Source organism: Corvus brachyrhynchos, unplaced genomic scaffold (genome assembly GCF_000691975.1).
Source record: "Corvus brachyrhynchos isolate BGI_N302 unplaced genomic scaffold, ASM69197v1 scaffold31, whole genome shotgun sequence".
NCBI lineage: Eukaryota > Metazoa > Chordata > Aves > Passeriformes > Corvidae > Corvus > Corvus brachyrhynchos.
This window is the reverse complement of record NW_008236196.1, coordinates 1,108,840-1,122,420: the sequence shown is the minus strand read 5'-3', so window position 1 is coordinate 1,122,420 and position 13,581 is coordinate 1,108,840.

Here is a 13,581-nt window from a genome sequence, read left to right as displayed (position 1 = left end):
TGGTTTTTGGTGGGGGCGGGAGAAAAGCTGCTCAAAATTTCTGTGTCCGGCACGGAGTCAGTCACTGAAGGCTCTGACGATGGGCAGGTTACTAGCCCAATTAGACAAGTTGGTAACACCTCTGTGATTGCATATTTAAGAAAGGAAAAACCACGGGAAGTCCTCTCTTTCTTCTGCCGAGGGGTGTGAGGTGGCCGCCAGGGACCACGCGGCTGGAGCCCTCCTGAGGCCGGGGCCGGCCGTGCGGTGCCCGCAGGGACCAGGTGGCCAGCAGCGAGAGACGTGGCGAGCAATGCCCCGATCCGGAGCCCGGACGAGATCAACCTCTTAATTGCAACTTACAGACACCAACTTTCTTCCAAGCCAGAGGAAAGGGAAAAGTGAGGACATGTGAGGAAAACCAACATGGTGGCACCAAGGTCAGTGAAAAAAAGGAGAGAGAGGAGGTGCTCCAAGCGGTGGAGTGGAGTTTCCACTGCAAGCCGTGGTAAGGACTATAATACAACAAACTGTTTCTCTGTGATTCATGAGATACGTGGGGGGTTGCAGAGATCCACGCACAGCCCGTGAGGAAGAGTACTCACACTGGAGCACATGGATACTGAAAAGCTATAATCCAGTGAGGAACTTGAACAGAGAGAGGTGACCCTTGCTTTTAGAGGTAGAGGAAGAGAGCCGTCACTTCCAAACTAGAACAGCTCATCCTTAAAAGACTAAACCCCATTAACTAAAATGACTCACGCTGGGCAGTTGTGGGAAGACTGCTTGGCCTGTGGGAGGAACTCATGTTGCAGCAGGTTTGGGCGGGACTGCTGCTTGTGGAAGTTAAACCACTCTAGAAAAGTTCGCAGAGAGCTATCTCCCATGGGAAGGATCCCATGGCACGGCAGAAGAAACTCTTTTCCTTAAGCATACTGAAGAAAGATTTTTAAGAAGTGAAATACTGACCAAAACCCCATATTTTGTTTCCTTGTACAGTCAGTGGAAAGAGGGAGGGACTGGGAAAGAAAGGTGTTCTGAAGGTTTGCTTTGGTTCTCATTACCCTTTTTACTTTTAATTCTGTTAATAATAAATCTTCTCAATACTGTTTAAGTTTTGAACCTGTTTTGACTTAAAGTTTTTTTTTCAATAATCCTTGACTCATGAAAATGAAATTTCCAATTCCCCCTCCTCTGCTCAGCTGTAGCAGAGGGAAATAAGTAGATGGTTTCTTCGTGGGTGCCTGGTGCTTAGCCAGCGTCAAACTGCGTCAGGGAACCTCTGAGTAGTATTAGTAGCTTGACTAATGCCATTCAGGCTTTTAATTTCATAATTTATGGGCATCATGTCATTTATTGAAATCTGCACAAAGCAGTCAGAAGTGAAGAAATGAGGGATTTCAAATATTTCACATTGCTCACATAAGCCTTTTCCTCCTAAAGTCGATGCATTTCTTCACAGTGCAATAACCTTCACGTTAACCCAAAATTAATATGGTTCTGTCAATAGCAAGGCTGAGAAGGAATGCAGATGTATCTTCAAGGGAGATGATTTCTTCTGGACACAAACTGGTCATTATGATAGGATTTATCTCATCTGACTTCGGCTGTATGAAAAACGAGTATCTACTTTAAGTGTGCCCTTAGACTGTTCTTACTCAACTGTGCTGACTGATGCCTAAATCAGATTTCCCTTGCTTACAGCCCTGCAGTGCCCTGTACCTTACCCTGTCTCACCTGCAGCACCACTGCCAATAAGTTAAGGAAGCCATCCTGGCTCCCTTTTCAGCTGGAGGAAAGAGTATGCACTTTAGCAGACCTTGTTTGTCCCTTTGTAGGAGAGACACCTGGATAGGTCAGACCCTCTGGGGTGCCTGGTTCTCCCTCTAACATTAGGGGGAGCCTAGAAAAATGGCAAGGAAAGGTTGCTTCACTTTTAGATAGCTACCTATGGCTGGGAGGAATCACTCTGTTCACCAAGAGTTGGGAAGTGACTGTGGTTACACCTTGTTTAGTGCATAGCCAATTAAATCCCCGTAAAGCAAGCTTCTCCCGTGTGTTGTGCTCATCACACTGCTCTAAAACCTTCCAATTATCCATGGTGATCATGAAATGAAAGGCAAATAACTCCCCAGACACAGGACTCTCTATAGCGCAGTTCTTTGTAGGGAAGTCCATGGCCTACATTTGCTTATCCCTCTTTTTATGTTTATTTTTACGTTTGTGCAGGTAAAGGTAGATGATTGCTTCAATGTGTCTAAAATAACCAACGTATCAAAGCAAACCAAGGGTAAGCAGAGCTGATGTGCACATGCCTTAGACCAGTCAATTCAGAGCAGGAAGTTTCTTTCTTCTCAGTCGTTTTGTTAGCTGACCACACAAGAAATTCCCAAGTTCACCAGCAGTGTTTCACTTGCCCAGCCTTTTTGATAACTGATATTCCTTCTTCTGCAGCATGAAGGTCATACAATGAGGGTACCCACCAGGCAACAAAGAAAGACCTTCGTGTTCTGGAGCACCTGGGCTGCATTGCACATCTTGAGAAACGTGGGGTTTATGGTCAGTGGCGTAAACAAGCAACACTCCTTTACACAGGAAAGGATTAGAATTTTCTGCACAGCACATGTGCAATCTGGCTGAATTAATTGTACTGTTTGAGCGCAATGGTTTTTATGCCTATGGTTTTTTTGATAAATCCCAATGATCAGTAGTCCAATACCAAGATTTTCCCTTGAAATAAAAACTGATAATTTATGCAGACCTGAGGTTGCTTTTCTGGCCTCTCTTCCAGTTCTGACAAATCCCCATCACCCTTAAGGAGTAATGAGCTTGCACATTTGGAAAATAACAAATTAATCCTAAAGAATAAGGTCTTAAAATCTGACTTGGAAACACAGTTTCCCTGTGATTTCTGGTGCAGGGGGATTTTGAACTCAGTAGATGCAGTGCAATAGCAACAGACAGTGCACTGAACTGAAGAAGTGGGTTGCTATGCTGGGGTGCTGCAAACTAGCCTTCAAGATGCTTTCTGAGGTCTAAAATAAAAACACTCCAGTTCCACTTGCACCGAAACCACTCTGCTGACTACAGTTCATTATCACTGTGCAAATACTGCATGTGTAAGGTGGTTTATATCATGTTCAAATTTGGAATGCCCTAATTCAACACGAGCTGAGCTGGGTATCCGTGAGATTATTGGTATTAGACATTTTCTTTGGTGATTAAACTCTACATGTGTGACCTCAGGGCAAAGTACCAATAGGTGTTAACTAGAAAACTTGGAGGCAATCAAATCCAGTTAACTAGAAAACTTGGAGGCAATCAAATCCAAACTTAAGTAGCAAAACCCCAAATGCCAGAAAATGCAACCTGGAAAAAAAAGTTTAGACTGGCTTCTTTTCGTAGGGAATGTGTCTGTATATGTTGAAATGACCATCGAGGACAGATTTTTGCAAAGTGCACAGTACCCAGCAGTTCCTTTATAAGCAGAGAATGCGAATTATAGAACTTGTTCATGGCCTTGTGGAGGAGAGCTCAGGATACCTGTGTTTCCTCAAACCATCTGCAACAGACAGGCTCTTGAAAATATTTGAGAGAAAGAGTCATTTCCCAGCGCAGGTAAGGTTTAATGTTGATGTGCCCAGCTGTGTGAGAAGCGCTGCTGAGTGTGAGTGACTAATACATTTGCCAGCACAGCAACTTCGATGTGTAATTTATTGTCTTGTAGGCTGTCTGGATAGCTCAGCCCTGCAGCCTTTTATTTTTCCAGATGCTGATCACCTCCTGAGAAGTGCTAAGACATCTCATTTGTCAGGGTGTGCTTGGTGCCTTGCTGAAAGTGATCAGAGCCTTGTTGGGTTTGTGACCCACCAGTCCTGAAAAGTTAAGGTGATCCATCCTCTGCAGAGACAGCTAACATAAAGCCAGTGCCCTTGAAAGAGCCACTGTGACCTCTGGTTTGAGCAATTTAGAGGAGACATCACTCAGTCTGCTGAATCTGCTCATTAAATGCTGGAACAAAGAATTACTGTGAATAAATAGTCCTTTTAGATTCCGCTACTCCACCATTTGAAAGCTAAAAAATATTTTTCTGGAAGTGGCATAATGGAAATTAGCTGAGCGGCACCAGCTTGAGGTTCTCCCTGGCAGCCTCAGGCATGGGACAATGCCCAGCCAGGCTTCAAGGGAGCCTGTGGAGGGTAGTCCCCATGATTTTCCCTCCTGCCCAACTGCCCGTGCCTGCAGTGCCTGGGTTGGTTTGTGTTGGGATCATGTCCCCGGCATGGCTGGGACAGCTCCCAGAATTGGTACTACCTGACCTGTACGAGACTTCGCTTCTTTGCCTGGGGCTCCAAGAGGCTTTCTGGGCAGAGGTCTTTTTCCTGCCAGAGAGACCCGGCTTCTGTGTAGCACCAACTCTGTTGAAACACATCACCCTAGGCAGGGATCGGCTGGATTGTTTCCCCATCTCCACTAGAAACTACACCAGCAGCTTGAACCATGTTAATTACACAACACAGTGGGGCTTTCAGAAAATAAATGGATGGTGATTCCCTACAACAAGCATTTAAGATGAGTTTGTTTGCCAACTTGTGTTGCTTGATGATTGTAGGAAAGGATTTCCTTTTAATGGGGGAGGTATATTTGCTATTTTCCCCCTTCTGCTAGCAAACATTTGTGCTGCAGAGTGTATGGCATCCAACATCAGCCAGTGGGAAAAACATGGAGTTCCCTGAAAAAATGCTGACAAAGAAGCAATATATTTTCTTGATGCTGAGCCTCAAACAATGGATGGATGTAGGAATGATTTCAATAGCTCAATAAGGACACAGGGCAAGGTGCCACCTCCGTGCCACCAGTGCCATCCGCAGAGCCAGCTCCTCCTCCTGGGTGCCACAGCTGCACGCTGCGTGGCTGGCACACTGGTGCCAGGAAACTACGTGGTGTCTAGGTTCTTCCCATGAAGGATTATTTTCATCTAGAATTTCATAAGATTTGGAAAAGGGTTGAACACTTAAAAGCTGCCAGGGATCTCCAGAGCAAAGAAGCCAGTGTGTGTGTCCTGTCAGACACCTCACCAGCTGATCCAAAACTAGTTGTGAGCAAGCTGAATTCACTTAATATCATTGATACTACAGCACCAGTCAGTGAGAGGAGTGCAGTTGAGAAGCAGAGAGCAACTTTTGCCTGGTTTTTCTATGTGACTCTTCCTTTAAGAGGAGAGTTCAGATTTCCTTGCAGTCTCACTCTGGTCCCTGGATCTGCTACTGCTGGCAAACAGGCTCCTGAGTCTTTTGGGGGTTTTTTCAGATGTACCCAACTAAAAAATCTAAATTCAGCAACTTTGGTCTAGGGGCACTGGCTGAGGTCAGAGTCCCATCTCATTAAGCTTCATATAAAGACAAGACTGCATTTATCCCGTCACACAAAGTGCTTGCACCTTGACAAACTGGATGGGAAGCAGCTACAGTGAGAAATGCCTTGCCAAAATTTGTGCAACAGATCAAAAGTTGAGCCAGAAATGTTAACCAGCTACCCCAGTTCCTGGCATCTGAGTAGACCTGCTTCAAACTGGCTAGCAGGTGGATCTGTGTATTTATTCATACTGGTGGCTGCCGCCTCCTAAGAAATATGCTCAGAAACTTACACTGCAAAATTAAATATCGTTTTGAGGAATTGCTGGCCCCTGGCTGACCAGCACTTTAGCCAAGGAACAGCTCCAGCAGCAGCTGCTCGTGCTGAATGATGAACATTACCTTCCCTGAATTTTGTAGAGCTAACAGCAGACAAGGACCTACTGAAGAGCCAAATGGCACCACTGACTTCTAGTCCACATGTGCCCATGATCACATCAGATAATTTTACCCAAAAATAATTGCTGTGACTTGGCCCTGGCTTTGGAGAATAAAAATGCACAGATTTTCTCAAGAGTTAAGAAGCTGGTTCAGTATTCTAATCTCTTTCTGCATAAGAACAAATCACTGGATTTTACCTAGTCATTTCCACATCCAAATCATGACTTCTGGTCGAATGACAAATTATGCTGCTGCAGTTAGCATGCTAGCTGAGCACCTCTCACTTCAGCTGAAATTAAATCGTAGGAGTAAGTATCCTCCTCTCCAGCCCACTGCCCTTCTGAATGAATGAGGTTTGTCCCAAAGTATCACAAATTATTTTAGCTCCTTGCATATGTTATAGATTTTAGCTGCTCTGCACTTTTTGATTTATTAATCAAAAGCAGCTGTCTGTGAAGGAGTATTAGGTAATTAGAATTTGCTTTTGACCATGTTGCCCATGAGGTCTGCCAGAAAAAAAAGTAGTGCTGTAACTGAAGAAACATTACCCTGGAGATTGACACTGGATCCCTGAGCATGCACTTAGAGTTACGTAAGTTCTCCTGTGGTTAGCCTGCTGGATTTTAAAGAGGGGATTACAAGTTCTCAATACTAGTCCATCTCTTTTAAGAATATTTTGTGGTGAGTTGACCCAAGTTATTTCACCTCAGCCTGAAACTTTTTTGGACAGTACCAGAAGACAGTGCAATGTACTGGTGAGACAGACAGAGGGACAAAGGTGAGGTCCTCAGAATGAAAGGGAGACAAACAAGCAACTGTGCAGGCTATCTGCAGTGTTAAAACCCCACAGCCAGTGGAGGGAAAGCAGGGGTGATGCTGATGACAGTAAGTAAGCATCTTGGCTGCCAAAAAAAAAAAAAAAAAAAAAATTCACAACCCTCAGAACCCAGGAGCTGCCTGTACTGAGAAGGTGATTTTTTCTTTCTGTGATGCATATTAGTAGGGATTGGGTTTGCCCAGCAAAGGTTTAGCTGCCCTGCAGAGCTAGCACTATGTGGGTTGCTGGTTGTTGTAGTACCCAGGCTACCTTTACAGAGATTCCCCTGGGAAAACTCTTCTGGTGGCCATGACACTGCACAATTATAAGAAAAAGCAGTGTACACCCCCAAAATGATGTGTTTCCATCTACTTCATCAGCTCAGGTAAGGGGTCGTTGTGCTACTGGAGCAGCCACAGCTTGCAAGTGTCCGCTGGCAGCAGAGAGCAGAGCAGGGAGCAGCCTCACCCGGGGAGCCCGGCAGTGCCGCTTCATTGTCACAAGGCCAGCACTTTCTCGTGGCCCAGTGTGGAACAAGAAAATAAAGTTTCTATCAAGAAAGGGACTTGCTGCCCAGAGGGAGAAGGAGTGCAGTTGTTGATATAGCTACAGAAAAGGACCTGTGGGAAATCTGAGGCAGTGCCCCAGCAGGAGACCAGGGTGATAATTTCTGCTGCTACTGCCCTTCTTCTGGACAGGTCTGGGCTTATGGTCACTACGTCTTCATGTGGCCAGATTTTTTTTTTTTTTCTTGTTTGAGTGCCAACCATAGGAAACAAGTTCAATTCTTTGCACAACTGTTACCATTTTTGGGAGTTATTTTTCTTTGGTCTGTTACAAAACTCTGCATGGGATGAGCATCAATAGGGCAAACATTATGCGTGCTAGAGGCAACAGCTGTTATACTTGTGCTTGAGGAGAAAGAAAGAAAATCTTTTTGTGATTACTGCCAGCAACTTCTTCATGCTTTTTGGTAAGAGTGAGACAACAGCTGGTACAGACACATGTTCCTCTCCCTCCCCATCTTGCATTATTAGCAACTGTTAGTGCAAGTCAAAATAGTAGTCATTTACTGGCAGTAAGTAATTTTATCTGAAAATAGTTAATTTCCTACATGTGTGAGCACATTCTTAAATGAAAAGATACAAATTACCAATAGTAATTTTATTGAAATAAATGGGTTTTTAGGCTGTTTGGACTGAAACTTGCACAGCATCTGATGTTTATGGCTATAGCAATAAAATTATCATGAAATTTTCATCAAATCATTTGAATGAGAGGTTAGAAACTTGAAATGCTCTGTCTGAGGAACTAGTAATGTGACAACACTCTGCATTAAGCAATTGCAGTGTTGCAGCTGGTAGGAAGTGAGACTGTCAACATGTCCTCGGACCAAGGGACAAAAATATCACCACAACACACTTTGCTGTGATTGAGAAGTCCTTCCAGTGAAGAGAAATAAAAGACAATAAACCGAAGGGGTTTGAGCCTGACACCACGAGCAGGTGACGTGCAGTGCCCAGCCCAGCTCAGGCAGTGTTACAGATGAGCTGCTCCTCCAGCCACCTGCCTTCTTCACTCCTTGCTCCTCAGAGATGAGCAGGCCCAGAACACCTTTGTTTTCACCACTTCCACATAAGATAATGCATCATTGCTTCTGTTACCTTTGTCAACTCAAGGAAGTGGGGGAATAAATCTATGTCCCGTCTTGGGTGCATACTTTGTTTTTTTCTGGGGAAGGAGTCTGCTTTACTCCTTGAGCTCTTTTGCATACCTTTCTTAGCCCTTTCTGCCATTTCCCATATTTCATGATAGCAGCTGGGCAATATGTTGTCATACTGAAGGACTTTCTCAGACAGCAGGATGGGAGAGCATAGCACCCACCTGACGAGAGTGAGCATGCACCTGCCTCTCACAACAGATCTGGCTGGGCAGTGCTAACAAGCTGCTTCTTGCAAGGATCACCTGCTAAAGCTGAGCAGTTCTCCAGGCTGGATGAAGCCTCCATAGGAGACCTTCCAAGTTACACAGACATCACTTGAGGAGGTGTCATGGGTGAGCACTGTGGGTTAATCAGCCCCAGGATGATGAGTCCCCAGTGTGATGCCGATGTAAACCAAGGTAAATACAGTTGTCAGATGTGTCAGGCCAGGCATTTGCAGTAGGCTTTATTGCTATTGCATTAAGGCAGAGGTTGAGGCCTCGCCTGCAATCCCGAGACTAAGCCTGGTCACTTGTGTTCAGAGAAGATTAAGTCAGGTGGAAGCAGGTGAACATACAGGGCAATTTTTGGCAGAGAATGTGCTAAAAAATGCCAAGAAGAAGTCACTGCATCTTTTGTCAGGGTTTCTAGTAAGGAGAGCATGCTGGGAGCCTCTCCAGCCCTGGACTGCAGGCCAGGTCCACCTCTGAGTCATTGCCATGCCTCCAGCACGGCTGTGAGTCATCCCTCCTTGGCTGCTCCTCCTCTCACAGTTAAAGCACAATAGAAAACCCCAAACAAAATTGTGTTGGGTGAAGGAAGCATGGTGTTCTTGTCAGAAACCATCACGAACTCCCTGACCTCCTGGGGATGCCAAGGCAGACCCACTGCTGTGGTTAAGATATTTTCCTCTCTGTAACACTCTTATTGCCCAGGACATCTGGCATAATCAAGCCCATTCCTTTGATTTACTCAAATTCCAGTTCACTCAGTTCCCAGTCACTGCTTCAACCAGGGGAGCAGGGATGGCTGAGGCTGGCAAGAGCTCATCATGTCCTCTGAGAAGCAAAAGCAACACTATCAGTAGACCTCAAATGAGATGTGCTCATAGCAAGAAAAACTGAGGAGACGGTGTTATGACACCATCTGCCCTGCAAAGCAAGGGCTCAACCAGAAGTTGTGGGTCAGTTTCACTGTATATTGGTTTCAAATCAGTGGTGACAATTACTTGGATACAACCAGGTGATGTCTGGATTACAAGGATATCTAGACATCATCCAGACAACATTGCACAAATGGGTACATTTGAGGCAGCATTAGAATCCATCTTTCTAATAAAGGAGGTCCAATTAATAATCTTATTAGTAGCCTTTCTAGCCAGGACCCATTCATCTAGTCTGGGGTAAGTCAGAGATAGACTGGCTCTAAACAGAGCCCTGGTCAACACAGAGTCCCAGGGGACTCACAGCCCAGCATCAACCACTAGCATGACCCCGCTTCAGAGAACATAACACCATGCTCAGAGCGAGGATGGCACCCTGAACCTGCAGGCCTGTCCACTGACACTCATCAGAGCTGATGTTAGAGATGCTCCTTCATTCTTAGCCTGAAGTGCTAAGACTGGGAATGACTTGTCTGGGCAGAGAACGTTGGCCCCACTGATGCCTTCATGCCATGCTGAACTTCACCCACAAAGTTCCCAGTGGTCTTCCCAGCCAACAGCTTTCCCATTTCTTACTGTCATTGAACCTTCTGTAGAGCTCCTCATCTGATCTGGACTGACCTCCCAAACAAGCCAGTCCTGCCAGGGACTCCCTGCCCTAGTCCAGGAACTGACCCTTCTGTCCCTCGCAGGGAGTACAAGGCCTCTGTATTCACCTCCTCCAGGACCTGCTGAAGAGTGGACATTCAGCAGTCTTCTAGTCTATTCCAACTTCATTTGTTTTCAGGGCAGGAAACTCCATTTTGTTTCCTCTGCTGGCTTCTCTTTGCCACCTGAGAGTTTAGGCTTCATGCTGGGTAGGTGCATAGTGAAAGTATGCAGGGTACAGGCTTGCATCTCCCAGGGTGGCAAAATCCCAAGTGCAGCAGCACATAGAGCCCAGAGCCTCAAATGCTCAGATCCAGTTTAAAAAGAGCAGAGGAAAAGCCTAGAAGATGGACAAGAGGAAAAGTAAGATATGGAAGGGCATCAACCCCACAGAGCCAAGATATGGCTCAGGTACTGCCAGTTCAAGTGGAGTCTGAAGGGTGACACTGAACTTGCTGACACAGACCCAAAGAGCATGCTACACAATTCAGAAGGCTTCAGAAACCTTGGAGGGGACTGAAGGAGAGGAAACTCTTCAAAGATGTTCTTCTTGGCAAACGAACAAAAAAAAAAAACAACAACAACAAAAAAGCAAACCATAAGTTAATCAAATGGTGCAAGGTTTTGCTGTTGTGGGATGCTGAGGCAGAGCTGTTTGAGCTGGCCTCTATCCTGCCAGAAGGACAGATGCTCTCAGCTGGGCTGCAGGAATGGCAGTCTCTGCTTGAGCTGGTGGCTAAACCAGACTGGAAAAGAAGGGGAAGGCATAGGTATACAAACTCAGTCTATCCTACTCCTCCTTGTAGATGATGTTTAAGAGCCCAAGACCTAGGGAGAGAAGAAATTCTGAAATGCCTATGAAAAAGCATCTCAGCAGCAATGAGGGAAAACTGCAATATTGTTATTATGAAAAAAAGCTTGCCTGGGTTGCCAGGGTTAACACATGCTGGGCAGAAACAGAGCTGAAAATCACTGGCTACAGGCCATTAGTACATCTGAACAGAGAAAACACATGTGAAACCAGATCCTTGCTGAAGTCAGGGAGGTTTTCACCATTTGACATGCTGCAAAGTGCCAGTTGCCAAGCCCGAGTTCAGCCCAATGTTATCAGCACAACTCTAGGGTGTCCAGCTCAGTTTTGTGAGTCCCCATTTTTCTGTTTATGACTTTATCTGCAGATACGCTTGTAGCCCTTTGGGATCAGGCTCTGGCTTGCTGGCTGTGAAGCCAAAGTTGTATCACATGTAAGAGGACTGCCTGGCATAGCTCAGTTACCATCCCCAGAATTATTTCTCAGTGTACAAGCCTGCCAGGACGTGCAAGGGTAAAGTTTCACCCCACTGTGCAGAAGGCAGGATTAATACATTCGGTGCTGAAGTACACATTTTCCTATTTACTACCAGATATAAATTACCAGCAGAGGGAAGAGAGGATTTAGATCAGGGGACTACATTGATGCAAATGTACTTTAATTCCAGCTTTTTATCCCAAGAGTGATATTTGCTGGTATTTTAAAATTGCCTGTAGGCCTGCCAGAGCCAGCTTCCCCCATCTCCAGAACATCCCCTGTGAACATAATTTTCTTGGTTTCCTTTACTTGAATGCCTTCCAAGTTTCTAATTGGTGAAAGGACAGGGTTTCTTTTCCTGCAGAGATCTGAAACACAGATTTTCTGGTCAAATGGCAGAGATACTATTTTGGCAGAGACTGATTTCCAAATCATCTGTGAGCTGCTCTCTTGCTGGGGAGATGTGAGTCAGTTGAGAGTTTCCATGACAGAAAACAGATTCACTCAGGTCTGCACATATGTACCTGACTGCGCTGGGCAAGGAGGGCTTTGCTGTGGTGTAACATCCCCAGGTGTGGCAGCCCCCTATTAGGCAGGATTGAGGATGAGAAAGTTGAAGATGGGGATGCAGAGGAGGACTCTCGCAAGGTTGCCAGAAAGCTGAGTTCCCCTTCACAGGTGTGATACCCAGTGCCCTGTGGGCACAAGGAGTCCATGGCCAGCTCCCAAGGTCTGGTGGGCACAGAATAGGGGCACAGGGGCTCATGGAGCTGTTTCCCCTCTCACCATTCAGGCAGAACAAACTCACCCCACACAGATTTCAGTTCAGGCCCAGGCAAGACTGCTGTGAACTCCCTGAAGTGAACCCCTCAGCAGCCGCCTCCTCTTTTACCATGTAGCATAAAAATGCAACATATCCACTTACAGCAGCAACACTGCAAGGCAGGGGGATATTCAGCCTGAACAGACATAGTGTATTTGGTATAGTAGGGAAGTGTGGCTGGGACAATATTATGTGTAATCTTACATGGCAAACTTGGCAAAAGTCAACTGGAAAGCAACCTGTCAGGTGCCTGTGATGCTGTAGCTGGTATGAGAAGTGTTCAAATAGGGTAATTCAGGTTCTGGGAATGACACTGCTGGTCAGAGGAGCCAGACATAGCTGTTTCCCAGCTGATCATAGGCAATGCATATGCCATTAAATGAATGGATGTGGGCTTACTGGGATGTACTTCTGGCATTCTTGTCTCCTCTGTGAGATTGTATCCTTCCAGCCTGGGTGTTGTAAATGACTGCCTGGAGGAGCTAATATCAGGAGGGGGGAGGCCTCGACACCTACCTGAAAAGCATGCTGGCAGGATTATTCCAAACACTGAATCAGTTAAGATCAGTCTCCTCTCTTAATATGCAAAGGAACTAACTTGAGCATGCTGGTCTACTGGAGGGTATCCCTGCCCACAGCCCGGGGGCTGGAACTGTATGATCTTTAAGGTCCCTTCCAACCAAAACTATTCTGTGATTCTGTGATAATGAACTTCTGAAAACTGTCTTTTACCTTTTACACTTAGCATACTAAAGGTAGGTTTGTTGGAAAGGCAGCTGTAACTTGTGATAACATAGACCAGAACTAGATCCAAGTATCCTCCTTTACATTTCCAGATGTTGCTGTTAGGCACTTCTTGATGTCTGCCTCCCAACTCTGCTCCTGCAGAGATCAAACTTGCTAACTCTTCTTGAGGTGAATAATGGCACGTTCCCGAGCAGCTCAGTGGCTGTCAATGGCTTTACTCACAGAGCATGCTTTACTCGTGAGGAGCTGGCAGACCCAGGCTCTGATTCCGTGTCGGATGTTTGGGTTTCCTAGATCACATTGCTCACACAGGGACAGCGGTGTTTGAGTCTGACAGGAGCCATCTCTAGTAATGCCTGCTCGGAGAAATTAAACCAGTTCAGGAGCACCCAGAAGTGGCAGAAGAGAGGATATGAGGCTTCCAGAACTATGCTTGGATTTAAATGAGACCCTGTGATGATTTGCATTAAAAAGGATTTTGTTAATTGGACAAGCAAATCAAATATAAGCAGACAAAACCTCTGCTGTCAGCAGGTGATCATAAGGTCCAATGGGTTCATAAAGGGGAAGGGCAGGGAAAGGCCCCGAAAGGGGAGCGGAACTGGGGGGCGCTTACCCGC